Here is a 13,585-nt window from a genome sequence, read left to right on the forward strand (position 1 = left end):
AAGTAGAAAGTTACCTTTTCTCTGGTAGGGAAAAGTAAGCACAATAGGGATTATATGTTGGGATTTTCATCAGGGTTATTACTCCTCTTTTGTTCTTATCTCTCCCAAATGGGAGAGAACATTGTTACAGTTAGATCTACCTAGGGCAGATCCCCATCCATCCTGCCCCTTTAGTCACTCTTGAGATTGTACATTTCTAGGTTCTTCAGTGTTTTGTTTTGTTTTGTTTTTTTTTTCATCGTTAACTGTTTTCTGCCCTGGTGGTCTTTCCCAATTCACCTATTATCTTTCCTCAATCACCGCCTTCCCTGATTCCTTCCAAAAACCAAAACCAGACAAAACCCACAAAGATATGTTATGAATGAATTTTTAAACATTTTGCTTTATTGAACATCTCTTTGCCCATGACTGTTTAATAGCCCTTAGGGTGTAAAATCAAAGGTTGATAGGATTCCTGCTCCTCAGGAGAAATTTTCTTGCTCTTTTTGGTGTACTTTTCTCCAGTTAGAGAAAAATCAATCTTGAGCTTTGGAATGAATTCAAGATACATATCTAAATCTCTCTTCACATTTATTATTATTATGGTCAGTTAAAAATAGACATAAAATTTCTTCATGATTATAGTTACATGGTATCTCAGGAAGATATTACATTATGTCATTTGAATGAAGAATAGATTGGTTTTATGAAGCTCATATGTATGTAATTTTTGACTCCTTTTGACAAGAATCTATATTTGCTTGCTAAATCAGATGGATGTCACCTAGAAAACCGACTCTATGGAACCCACTTTTGTTTCAGTTGTGTCTGCATTCAACTTTAAAAAAAAAAAAACTGTTCCTCATGTTGTATAAAGAATCATAGGAATAACAGACAGTATTGCTATAATATCTTAGGCTTACAAAAATGATATCTGGCTCAGGCAAAACTTTAAAAAGCCAACAGCTCCCAAATATAGAAATGTAGGAGAAGGTCAACTCTCCTTGCAAAGATTACTAACTACTCAGCAAATTCTAGCTAAGGATTCATCATCATCCTGACCTCAAATAACCACCATATTATGAGTTATTAATTACCTTGGTTGTATCTGAATCAGATGGGCTTATCTAGTAATGAAATGTCTATTGCTAAACCTAAAGTGTAAAGAATAACAGAGAATTATAAATTATAGTGAAGGATATAAAGGGTGATGAGTAATCCTTGGGAGACACTCCTAGAAAATTTAGATTGAATAAGGTTGAGAATTTTTCCACTGAATCTCAGTTTGTAGCATCTGTTTACTGTGGGATATTTTCTTAGGATTGGAAACACTTATGAATAATTGACAGGTGTTTAGAGTCAATGCTAATGACTGTACATATTTATTTATAATGCTTAAAGAATTGTTATTAATATAATGCTATTATTTTCATTTGTTAATGTTTGCCCATATGTAACATTATCTTTCTTCTACAATCTGCCTAAACCTTTTGGGATTCATTTATTTACAGCCATCAAGTACAGGAAGTCTCTTTCTTAAAAGTGAGTCAGGTTATAAAAGTTTATGAACAGTTATTTAGAAAGTTAGGATAATTAGGTTCACCGAGGGCAATACTTTGAATATGACTGATTTGTATAAGCTATTGCTGAACATTTTTCCCCCACAGGAAAAATATATATGAGTTGGGTTCCTAGACTAGCTCTTTAAATTGGTTTAAACTATGGATAGTGGTTGGAGAAGGAAATGGCAACCCATTCCAGTGCTCTTGCCTGGAAAACTCCATGGACAGAGGAGCCTTATAAGCTACAGTCAATGGGGTCACAAAGAGTCAGACAAGACTGAGCGACTTCACTTCACTTCATGGATAGTGGTAGCAGTTTAGTTGCTAAATTGTGTCCAACTCTTGCAACCCCCATGGACTATAGCCCATTAGGCCCCTCTCTCCATGGGATTTTCCAGGCAAGAATACTGGAAAGGGCTGACATTTCCTTTTCCAGGGGATCTTCCTGACCCAGGATTGAACCCACATCTCCTACATTGCAGGCAGATTCTTTACTGCTGAGTCACCAGGGAAGCCATTAGAATGTGTTGTTTTTGTAGGAGAAACAATTGAAGGACAATGATCATACAATTGGAATAAGGGTACTATAATTAAGCAGAAAGGAAACAAACTATCCATTGTTGGCCTTATTTGTCATGTTGTGAGTGGTCAACCAGATAGCCATACATTCTTTGGGTAATTTAAATGGAGGTTATGATTGTAGGGATGTAGGTGTGTCAGAGCATAATGGGGTACTCTCAAAGTTTTGTTCAGGGGTCTGATCTGATAGTTGACTGGGTGGAGGACACTGGAGGAGTCTAGTTTACACTCAACATTAGAGTCAGGCTGTAGTGATCTCGGACAGAAATAGGCAAGGCTTAGCTTAGCTTCAGACGGAAGATGATAGAGAGGAACCAACACCTGTCTGCCCAGTCAAGACTAAGTATCTTCCCAGAAGAGCATTCCTATAGTGACCAGGGGAAGTGGGGAGGGAGGATTTAGGAAAGGGAGCAATAGGCAAACCTGATAGCACATTCTGTAGCTGGTGTGGGCCTCCAAGTGACTGGCAGCCAGCAGCACCATCAACTGCCTCTCTGGGAGGAAGCTCTGGGGCAGAGAGCCCATTTTGCTCACCTGTTGTGGTCTGGTCACTTCTTGTTTGGGTTCCGAGCAGGTTGTTGGGCAGCTTCACCTTCTTGGGGAATGTTCCTTCTTGGGGAGTAAGCACACCATTTGGTTTACTCAGCAAAGGCTGAGTAGGGGAACACTTCAGTTAGAGGCAGTAAATTTGAGTATTAATATGTTTTTTCAATGATGAGCATGCAATGACTGATACAAATTGTGCAGATAATGTCAGTCTAGCCTGGTGGATTTTTTTAAAGAGCTTAATACAACAGCAACAAAAGAACCAGGAATAGCTACCCTCTGTAGAGTGCTTTCTCTGTGATTGACATTTAATGTGCTAAGTGCTTCATATAGTACCTATCTAAGTGTATTTGTTCCTACAAAAAATAAAAAATCACACTGTATAATTTTATAACCTGCTTTTTCTCACTCAGCAAATTGTTGCTCTGTATCAACAAAATATATCTATGTATCATCTAGATGTTTGCATATTAGTCTATCCCTGAATATAATAGTTTTCTCAATCAAGGCCTTAATGATTTCTCTGAAGATGTTTTCTTTTTCTTTCTGCATTTTTACCCTGATGAATCTCAATATGGCTTTGCATTTATCCTGCCTGGGGTTAGTTAGGATTCTTGGACATGTATATGAACTTATTTCAGATTGGATTCATGCATATGTATGGCTGAGTCCCTTAGCTGTTCACCTGAAACTATCAGTGATCAATGCAAAGAAATAGAGGAAAACAACAGAATGGGAAAGACTAGAGATCTCTTCAAGAAAATCAGAGATACCAAGGGAATATTTCATGCAAAGATGGGCTCAATAAAGGACAGAAATGGTAGGGACCTAACAGAAGCAGAAGATATTAAGAAGAGGTGGCAAGAATACACAGAAGAACTGTACAAAAAAGATCTTCATGCCCCAGATAATAGCAATGGTGTGATCACTCACCTAGAGCCAGACATCCTGGAATATGAAGTCAGGTGGGTCTTAGAAAGCATCACTATGAACAAAGCTAGTGGAGGTGATGGAATTCCAGTTGAGCTATTTCGAATCCTGAAAGATGACGCTGTGAAAATGCTGCACTCAATATGCCAGCAAATTTGGAAAACTCAACAGTGGCCATATGACTGGAAATGGTCAGTTTTCATTCCAATCCCAAAGAAAGGCAATGCCAAAGAATGCTTAAACTACCACACAATTGCATTCATCTCACACGCTAGTAGAGTATGGCTCAAAATTCTCCAAGCCAGGCTTCAGCAATATGTGAACCGTGAACTTCCAGATGTTCAAGCTGGTTTTCGAAAAGGCAGAGGAACCAGAGATCAAATTGCCAACATCCTCTGTATCATCAAAAAAGCAAGAGAATTCCAGAAAAACATCTATTTCTGCTTTATTGACTATGCCAAAGCCTTTGACTGTGTGGATCACAATAAACTGTGGAAAATTCTGAAAGAGATGGGAATACCAGACCACCTGACCTTCCTCTTGAGAAACCTGTATGTAGATCAGGAAGCAACAGTTAGAACTGGACATGGAACAACAGACTGGTTCCAAATAGGAAAAGGAATATGTCAAGACTGTATATTGTCACTCTGCTTATTTAACTTATATGCAGAGTACATCATGAGAGACGCTGGGCTGGAGGAAGCACAAGCTGGAATCAAGACTGCCGGGAGAAATATCAATAACCTCAGATATGCAGATGACACCACCCTTATGGCAGAAGGTGAAGAATAACTAAAGAGCCTCTTGATGAAAGTGAAAGAAGAGAGTGAAAAAGTTGACTTAAAGCTCAACATTCAGAAAACTAAGATCATGGCATCTGGTCCCATCACTTCATGGCAAATAGATGGGGAAACAGTGGAAACAGTGTCAGACTTTATTTTTCTGGGCTCCAAAATCACTGCAGATGGTGATTGCAGCCATGAAATTAAAAGACACTTGCTCCTTGGAAGAAGACCTGTGACTAACCTAGACAGCATATTAAAAAGCAGAGACATTACTTTGCCGACAAACGTCCATCTAGTGAAAGCTAAGGTTTTTCCAGTAGTCTTATATGCATGTGATAATTGGACCATAAAGAAAGCTGAGTGCCGAAGAACTGATGCTTTTGAACTGTGGTGTTGGAGAAGACTCTTGAGAGTCCCTTGGACTGCAAGGAGGCCCAACCAGTCAATCCTAAAGGAAATTAGTCCTGAATATTCATTGGAAGGACTGATGCTGAAGCTGAAACTCCAATACTTTGGCCACCTGATGCAAAGAGCCGACTTATTAGTAAAGTCCCTAATGCTAGGAAAGATTGAAGGTGGAAGAGAAGGGGAAGACAGAGGATGAGATGGTTGGATGGCATCACTGACTTGATGGACCTGAGTTTGAGCAAGCTTTGGGAGTTGGTGATGGACAAGGAAGCCTGGCATGCTGTGGTGCATGGAGTTGGCAAGGGTCGGACGTGACTGAGCGAGTGAACTAACTGAACTGATAATCTCCATTTAATATGACATTTTATACTTTATTCCTTTAAGTACTGTTTCCTTTAGTTCACTGAACATATATGAAATGGATACTTGGAAATCCTTGTGTGTTAAGTCTGACATCTGGGCTCTGTTGGGTAGTTCATCTTGCCTGCTGTTTTCCTCCTGTATGACCATTCTTTTCTATTTCTTTGCATGTTTCATAACTGGTGAAAACTGGGCATTTTCATTTTTTAAATTTATTTTTATTCGTGATCAACTGGGATTTATTCTAGGTTTGCAAGAATAGTTCAATAACCACATATCAGTCAATGTGAACACTGCATTTCCAAACTAAGGATAAAAATCATATGATCATCTCAATAGATGCAGAAAAATGCACTTGACAAAATTCAACATTCATTTCTGATAAAATCACTCAACACAATGAGTATAGCGGGACCATACTTCAACATAATAAAGGGCTATATGACAGGTCCACAGCTAACATTGTGTTCATACACAATCGTGGAAAGCTGAAAGATTTTCCTTTATGATCAGGAACAAGACAATGATGCCCACATTTTTATTAACCAAGGAGTGAAAGACCTATACACTGGGAACTACGATGTTAATGAAAGAAGTTGAAGAGAAATAGAAAGATATTTTGTGCTCATGGATTGGAAAAGAATAATCTTAAAATGCCCATCCTACTCAAAGCAGTCTACAGATTCAGTGCAATTGCTATCAAAATTTTGATGGTATTTTTCACATAATAGAACAAAAATTCTAAAATTTGTATTCCTAGTGTTATCTTGGGGCTTACCAGGTAGTACAGTGGTAAAGAATCCAGCTGCAGACACAGGAGATGCAAGAGACTCGGGTTCAGTCCCTGGGTCAGGAAGATCCCCTGCAGGAGGAAATGGCAACCCACTCTAGTATTCTTGCCTGGAACATTCCATGGACAGAGGAGCCTGGTGGGATACTGTCCATGGGGTTGCAAAGAGTCAGACATGACTGATTGCACACATACACACAGTGTTATCTTATGTAATTATTATGCATTTATCAATACTAAGAAATTAACATTGATACATTACTATCAACTAAACTTCATTTGAATGTAAGTCATTTTTTTCACTGATGTCCCAAGATTCCACATTGCACTCAATCATTTCCTGTTTATCAAACTTTTAAGTTTATCAGACATGTCCTTGTTGCTCCTGGTGGTTTTGAAGAATATTGGTCAGGTATTTTGTAAAAAGTTATTCAGTTTGGATTTGGCCAGTGTTTTCTCCTGATTCAATGGGGTTTGGGGGGAAATTGGGGGACAAACCAGTTTTTGTAAGAATACCATAAAAGTGATGTGTCTGTCTCATCACAATTTATCAGGAGACGTATGATGTCAGCATGACTTAATACTGGTGACATCAGCTTTGGTCACTAGGTTAATTGATATCTGCCAGTTTTCTCCACCTTCAAGTTATTGCTTTTCCATTTCTATTCTACTTTCTATACTCTATTTATTAGAAGAGAGTCACTAAGTCCAGCCCACACATAACAGGAGGGGAGTTAAGCTTCACCTCCTAGTGACAGAAATAAAGAACTTTCAGACATATATTAGAGTATGTATGACGCATACAGTAAGTTTTTGAGACATATCTATAAGGCAATGTCAAAGTCTAGCATATCCAAAAATTCTTACAAATGAGCTACTGAGACAACAGCAACAGCATAATGGCAGAGCTAAGGAGTTCCTACTTTTAAAATCAACAAAGGATATGGGTAGGAAGTTGCCAGAAAAGGACTTTAAAACTCCACTTGGTGAAGAGAAGTTCAATTTACTAGTAAACCAAAAAAGTGTGAATTAAAGCAATGAAATACAAGGATTCACGCCAGTCACTCCTAAGGACTTGAGTTACAATGTGGATATGAAACTTCTGGTCTAGCTCAACTTCAAGAAGATTGTTGACACACAAGTTGGAATGGTTCCAATAGCCTACCCTGAAAAATGCTTCAGAATGACTGGAATTCGTTTGTAAAAACAACAAGGAAAGTATCAGAGTTTTCCATTTAGATCAACAACTTTAAATTCTTAGCCTTAAAAATTCAGAGACATCAGTGGTTCCCCTTGCTTGTGGTTTCTTAATCCACTCAGCAACGCACCTTAGCTTGTTTGAGCTGGCCAAGGACTACATGAGTGGAAGCTACAGGAAAGTATAGTTATCCAAGGCACAATTTCTCCTGTCAGCAAGGCATATAAGAGTGACCGAACACATCTCTGCTCATTGCTGTGTTATGGCGGATCTTGCCACCAAGAGTTTAAAAGGGATGGAAGTGGATACACAGGAAATTCTTCAGGAAAACTGGATGTTTTAGATAATATGTTGTAGCAATTCTTCTCACTCCCTCTTCTCTGGGGCTTTTTATTTGCTTGTTTATTCGCTAAGTGAATAAAGGGATTTATTGACTGTGATTATGGAAGAACTGATATTATGTGACTTCTGAGTCTGAGTCACAGAAGATGACACTGCTTCTGTCTGATTCTCTTGAGATCCTTGCTCTTGGAATTCAGCTGCTGTGCTGTGAGAAAGCCTGTGTATGGCACATTGGGAGTCTAATGTAAGGAATCAAAGCCTCTGGCCTTTAGCCCTGGCCGAGCTTCTAAATGATGGCCAACACCTATCAGCCAGTCAAGTGAGTGACTTGGAAATGGATCTTCCAACCTCAACTGAGCTTGCCCAGAAAATGCCGTGGAAAGAAGATTCAAGCTGTCTTTGTCAATTTCTGAGAGAATAGATCCATGAGCAGAATTACTATTGTTGTTTGAAGGCACTAGGTTATGAGGTGCTTTATTATTTATTATTTTTAGTGGTGACTAGAATAGGCTTTGTCAGGAGGACAGTAAAGCAGAGTTGAGACTCAACTCCTGGTCAGGATCTCCATTCTAACAAGCTGACACTATTCATTTTCTTTATTTAAGAAGTTTAAGAAATGACTTAAGAGAAGTGGCTTGTGCCAGCATGGCAGTCTGGTACTCTGCCTGCAGGTGCATTTGATGGATGGAGCCCAAGAACCTGGGCCTCAGCTGAGAAACTTCATCGGCAGCTTCTTTTTGTGCCTCAGACCCGCCCTCCATTCTTCCTGACCTCTCTTCTCCTGCTCATCCCAGCCTTGGACCACCTTCTCACTCCAGCACCATCTGGCCATCTCCCACAATTCAGTGGTGTGCAGGAGCCCACTCAGACCAGCTCACAAGACTCCACTATCCACATCTCTTCTCAACCTCACAGAAACCAATAAATGCTTCAAGTTAAGGCTTCCCTTTCTATCCAGAAGCCAGTTTACCAGGATGTCCAGCTCCCTTAGCCTCACTCTCTCTTGCCCATGAGGTGTTCACAGAAAGAAAGAAAGATCAAGATAAACATGAAAGTTCTAGACTTTGTCTTCAAAAGATTGGCAGGCATAAATTGCCATATGCACAAGGCTCTGATGTAAAAGGGGTGAGCCAGGGTGAGGGTGCAGAGCATCCTCAGTCTCAGAGAGTGGATGATGCTGCTTAGGATGGGAAGGATAGAGAAAAGTCTGGCAAAATGCCTTTCAGGCAGAAAGATCCAGTGCCCATGACTGAAGGAGGGGGGTGTCCACTGGGGGAGGAGGGGTGGACGTGCATGGAAGTAGGCTGCAGTGTTAATTTATTAGATGTAAAATTTTCAAAATCTAATTTTTCAAAGTCTATTTTGGTGTTTTTCCATTTTCAAAATATACTGAGAGTTTGGAAGTAGTTGCAAGTGACCTGGGCCTTCTCTGACTCCTAAAAGCCCCTGGGAGCACTATAAGGGCATGGACGTGTAGTCCTTCCAAAGCTTTGCTCAGTGTCCTCTGACTAGCTGAGGACAAAGTGTGTGTGTGTGTGTGTGTGTGTGTGTGTGTGAGGGGATGTGCAATAAATCCACGTGGCTGAGGAGCCAGTCAGGGTTCATGTGGTGAATGACCATAGGGAGGACCTTGGTCTTTAGCTTCTGTGGGATGAGAAGCTGCTGAAGACTGTTACATGAGGGGATGGTGTACAAATTGGTTTTGCTGAAATAGCAAAGAGCTCCAAAAATCTCAGAGGTACTTATAAAATGTATCTCTTCTTCACATTACATGAGAACCGTAGGTGACCTGAGCCTCTGCTCCAGGTTACAAGCCTGCTCTGCTCCTGCGCCAGTGTCCCAGGTCCAGGACCCAGGCTGCGTCCTGGTCTGAAACGAGCCTGTCTAGTGCTTGGAGAAAGTGCAGGGGCGTGCAAGATCTTTCATTTCTGTGCATGGATTATTCTCTAGTTGAGGCAGGAGGGCTTAGTTGCTGTGTGACATGTGGGATTTGAGTTTCCTGACCAAGGATGGGACCTGCATCCCCCCTGCATTGCAAGGCAGATTCCTAACCACTGAACCACCAGGAAGTCCTAAGGCTAAGGCCATCTTAAAAGAGCCTCCGGAGACTATCAAAGATGATGAAAGCCATTAGAACACAACCATTCACTCAAAGTGTAAAGTATCTTTTTTAAAAAAGAATTTTATTGGAGTATGGTTGATTTACAATGTTATGTTAGTTTCTTGTGTGCAGCAAAGTGAATCAGTTATTTTTGTCATTGTTGTTCCATTGCTAAGTCATGTCTGATTCTTAGCGACCCCATGGACTGTAGCATGCCAGGCTCCTCTGTCCTTCACCATCTCCCGGAATTTGCTCAGATTCATGTCCATTGAGTCAGTGATGCTATCTAACCATATCATCCTCTGCCACCCCCTTCTCCTTTTGCCTTCAATCTTTCCAAGCATCAGGGTCTTTTCCAATGAGTCAGCTCTTCGCATCAGGTGACCAAGGTATTAGAACTTCAGCTTCAGCATCAGTCCTTCCAATGAATATTCAGGGTTGATTTCCTTTAGTATTGACTAGTTTGATCGCTTGCAGTCCAGGGGACTCTCAAGAGTCTTTTCCAGCACCACAATTCAAAAGCATCAATTCTTCGGCGCTCAGCCGCCTTTATGGTCCAACTCTTGCATCCATCCTTGACCACTGGAAAACCCATAGCTTTGACTATATAGATTTTTGTCAGCAAAGTGATGTTTCTGCTTTTTAATACACTGTCTAGGTTATACATATACATATACCTACTCTTTTTTAGATTCTTTTCCCATATGGGTCATTACAGAACATTGGGCAGAGCTTCCTGTGTTTTACAGGAGGTTCTTATTATTATGTGTTTTATATATAGTAGCATGTATATGTCGATCCCCAAATCTCAATTTATACCTCCTCCCCTTACCCGCTGTAACTGTGTTTGTTTTCTACATCTGTAATTTTACTTCTCTCTTGTAAATAAGTTCATTTGTACCCTTCTTTAGATTCCAATATGTGAAGTCTCTTATGATGTCACATGAGCAATGCCTGCTGCTGCCACAAGCAGCCTCTGTGCAGCGAGGGGCTGAGTAACAGTTGGCATTGGAAAGACACTTTCATCATTGTTGCCAACCCACCTCTCGACCCAGCTTTGAATGCTATTCATGTTTATTTCCCAGACTTTATGGTTTGTGTGGAGTCTATGACCATGACCCCAAGAATAGCTAAAGATCAAAAAGTCTTTCCCTTTTATTTCCCCTCCGCCCCTGTGATCTTCCTATAGGCCTTACCGTGGGCTTTTCTTGCATTCACTCTGATTTTGGATTGGGCAGAACCCCTATGAGTTTTAGCTGCTGTTCTTAGATTGGCCCCCTGTGCTTCCCAGTGAGTACCTGTTGACTGTGTTGAGGGTCTTCTATTGTTTTGTCTCTCAATCTCTTACTCTGCTGACTCGGCTTCTTCTCACACAGATGCTGACACTATGCAGGTCACGTGGCAGTTGTGATTTGTCTCCATATACTTGCACCTTGAGGCTCAAGGAGACACTTTGTCACCTAACTTTGTTGAAAATGTTGGCCCTGGTTTTTAGTTTTGCTACCTAGCTGCTCTGTTTTACATGAGGATTCAAGGAAGATACAGAATCTATGCTCCCAATGTAACCACCATTTCTCCCCAAATACTCAGAACTAGCATTCTAACAAATTCCTTGGGAGGTTTGTATGCATATTAAAGCTTGGGAAGAACCGCTACAGACTCTAGGATATGACTGGTCCTTAATAGATGGTAGTTATTAATATATACTTCTTAAAATTTGTTCTAGCAGCCCCAGAGTCATTCATCATATTGACTGAGTTTATGTTGATTTTCAACATTACTACACTAAAGACTTTTATTTAAAAAGTTTTTAAAGCATTTTAAAGCAAAACCTGCTATACTTGTATTAAATTTCTGTTACTCTACTTATTCAGCTGCTTAAATTATATATACTTTTTTCCAGATGGATATGTTAGGGTAGTCCTTGCTTATACCCTAAGCTTATACCTTGCTTAAACATATTATCTAGAAGATCAATAAAATTTCCATCACTGAAGTCATGCACCGCTGTGGGGTAAGCTCCTCTTTGCAGAATCAGGGCAAATTTCAAAGAGTAAAATTTAGTTATCTCAAGACAAGACAAAGTCAGAGTTACATTTGCAATTCATTATCAATCTGTGCTTCAGAAATCCTCTGGGCAGTTCTGGTCGATTTGGACAGATGGCAAGTTTATGGAATTCAGGTATAATTTGCTTCATACACCTGATCCCAGTCTTCCCTTTCACTGCCACATTCACCCCCTCAGGGATTTATTTGTTTACTTCTTCACAGTTGGCTGTATTTTGCAGGGGTGGGGGGTGGGGGAAGGAATGCAAGTTGCAGACTTCTAAGTAAAATATACCTCTTGTTTTTTTCAACTCATCTCCTGGCCCCTGACCCTTCCCTGCTGTTGCATTGCCATGTTTAAGACCTGGGAGTCAAATAAGAGAAAAGTCTTCAAAAAAGATAGAAGTGATAAGTTTGAGATAGTTTAATTATTCTCATGTAGATATGCCTGGTTGGAAACTGGAGAAAATTAAAACATAGACATATAGCTACATATATGTGTAGTTATTAGAATAAAAAGTATACATAGTACATAGATTATAAAGCTGGTACAGGATAATCAAAAAGTCTTTTGCCCCAAATGTCATCGAAGTTTCTACAATCATATTGTCTCGTATTTCATTTACCGGCTCCCATGCCAGACAGGTGCACTGGGACCATAGCAGGTCCCTTTCCACAAGTTACTGGCTGATAAATGAAGTCTTCCCCATGTGCTTCAGCACAGCCAATATCAGTAGACCAAAATTAAATAGGTAAATGGAAAGCAGCAAGCATTCAGTGTAGCTGAGAGGATTTCCAAAAAAAGAGAGTAGTTTTGCATCAAAATTGATTACTGAGTTGTCCTCTAAATCTAATTGTTCCATGGTCTATCTAGCCAGATAGTTCCACATCTTCTTATAACCGCAATACATTTGTCAAGTATGACTCAGGTAGAATTATGTCTTCATGAAACCCAGATTTGACTTTGTGAATATATGTTTATAATTTTAATGAAGTCCATTTATCAGTCCCTAACTTTATTGTTCACGCTTTTTGCATTTTACTTAAAAAAAATCTTTGCTTACACCAAGATCAGGTGTATTTACCTGATTAGGCAGATATTTACCTGTTTTCTCTTAAAATTTTCTGACTATTTTCATTTAGTCCCACCTTTAATTGGTTTTTGTGCTTGGATATGATGTGAGAGAGGCATTCGTATGTAATATTTTCCATATGGATGTTCAGTTGTCCTAGCATAGTTTATTAAAAAGATCGTCTTTCCCTCTACCACAGTGCAGTTTATCTTTGGATTAGTCAACTAGTTGACTATGTGCAGATCTGTTTTTGATATGTAGTTTGTTCCACTGCTATATTTTTTTCTTCCTCACCAGTATCATACTTTCATAAGAAATGCAACTTCATGATAATCTTGCTGTTTGGTAATACAGAACCTCCAGCTTGTTCATCTTCAGTTGCCTTGGCTACCCTTTTACTTTTGTAATTCCATGTAAACTTTAGAGTCAGCTACAAAAAAAGTCTGCTAGGATTTGGATTTATATTGCATTAGATCTATAGAGCATTCTGGGAAAAATTGATATCTTCAGAATATTGAATGTCCCAATCTAAGAGTGTGAATCTATCCCTCCCTAGGTTTTTTTTTTTTTTTTTTTAAGATCTTTAATTTATCTCAGCAGATTACTAAGGCTATAGTGAAGGGTCTTGCACATGTTGTGTTTAATTTATTCCTACATATTTGACATTTTGTGATGTTAATGTAAATGACATTTAAAATTTTGTTTTTAAAATTTGTTTGTTGCAGGCTTATAGAAATGACCTTTGTATCCAACAGCCTTGCTAAATTCAATTGTTAATTCTAGTAGTTTGTAGTGTCTTTTGACCTTGTGGATGTACATAATCATGTTGAAATGCTTAATGACAGTTTGTCTTCTTTTTAATCTTCACATCTCACTTGTTTTATGT

The 13,585-nt window shown here is 39.4% G+C and overlaps 1 protein-coding gene across 9 annotated transcripts in view; it reads left to right on the top strand.

Moving 5' to 3' along the window:
• NEK11 (NIMA related kinase 11) overlaps positions 1-13,585 on the top strand; it is a 280,951-nt gene that overhangs the window by 98,585 nt on the left and 168,781 nt on the right. The window lies entirely within an intron of this gene.

This window comes from Cervus elaphus, chromosome 19 (assembly GCF_910594005.1).
Source record: "Cervus elaphus chromosome 19, mCerEla1.1, whole genome shotgun sequence".
Classification (NCBI taxonomy): domain Eukaryota; kingdom Metazoa; phylum Chordata; class Mammalia; order Artiodactyla; family Cervidae; genus Cervus; species Cervus elaphus.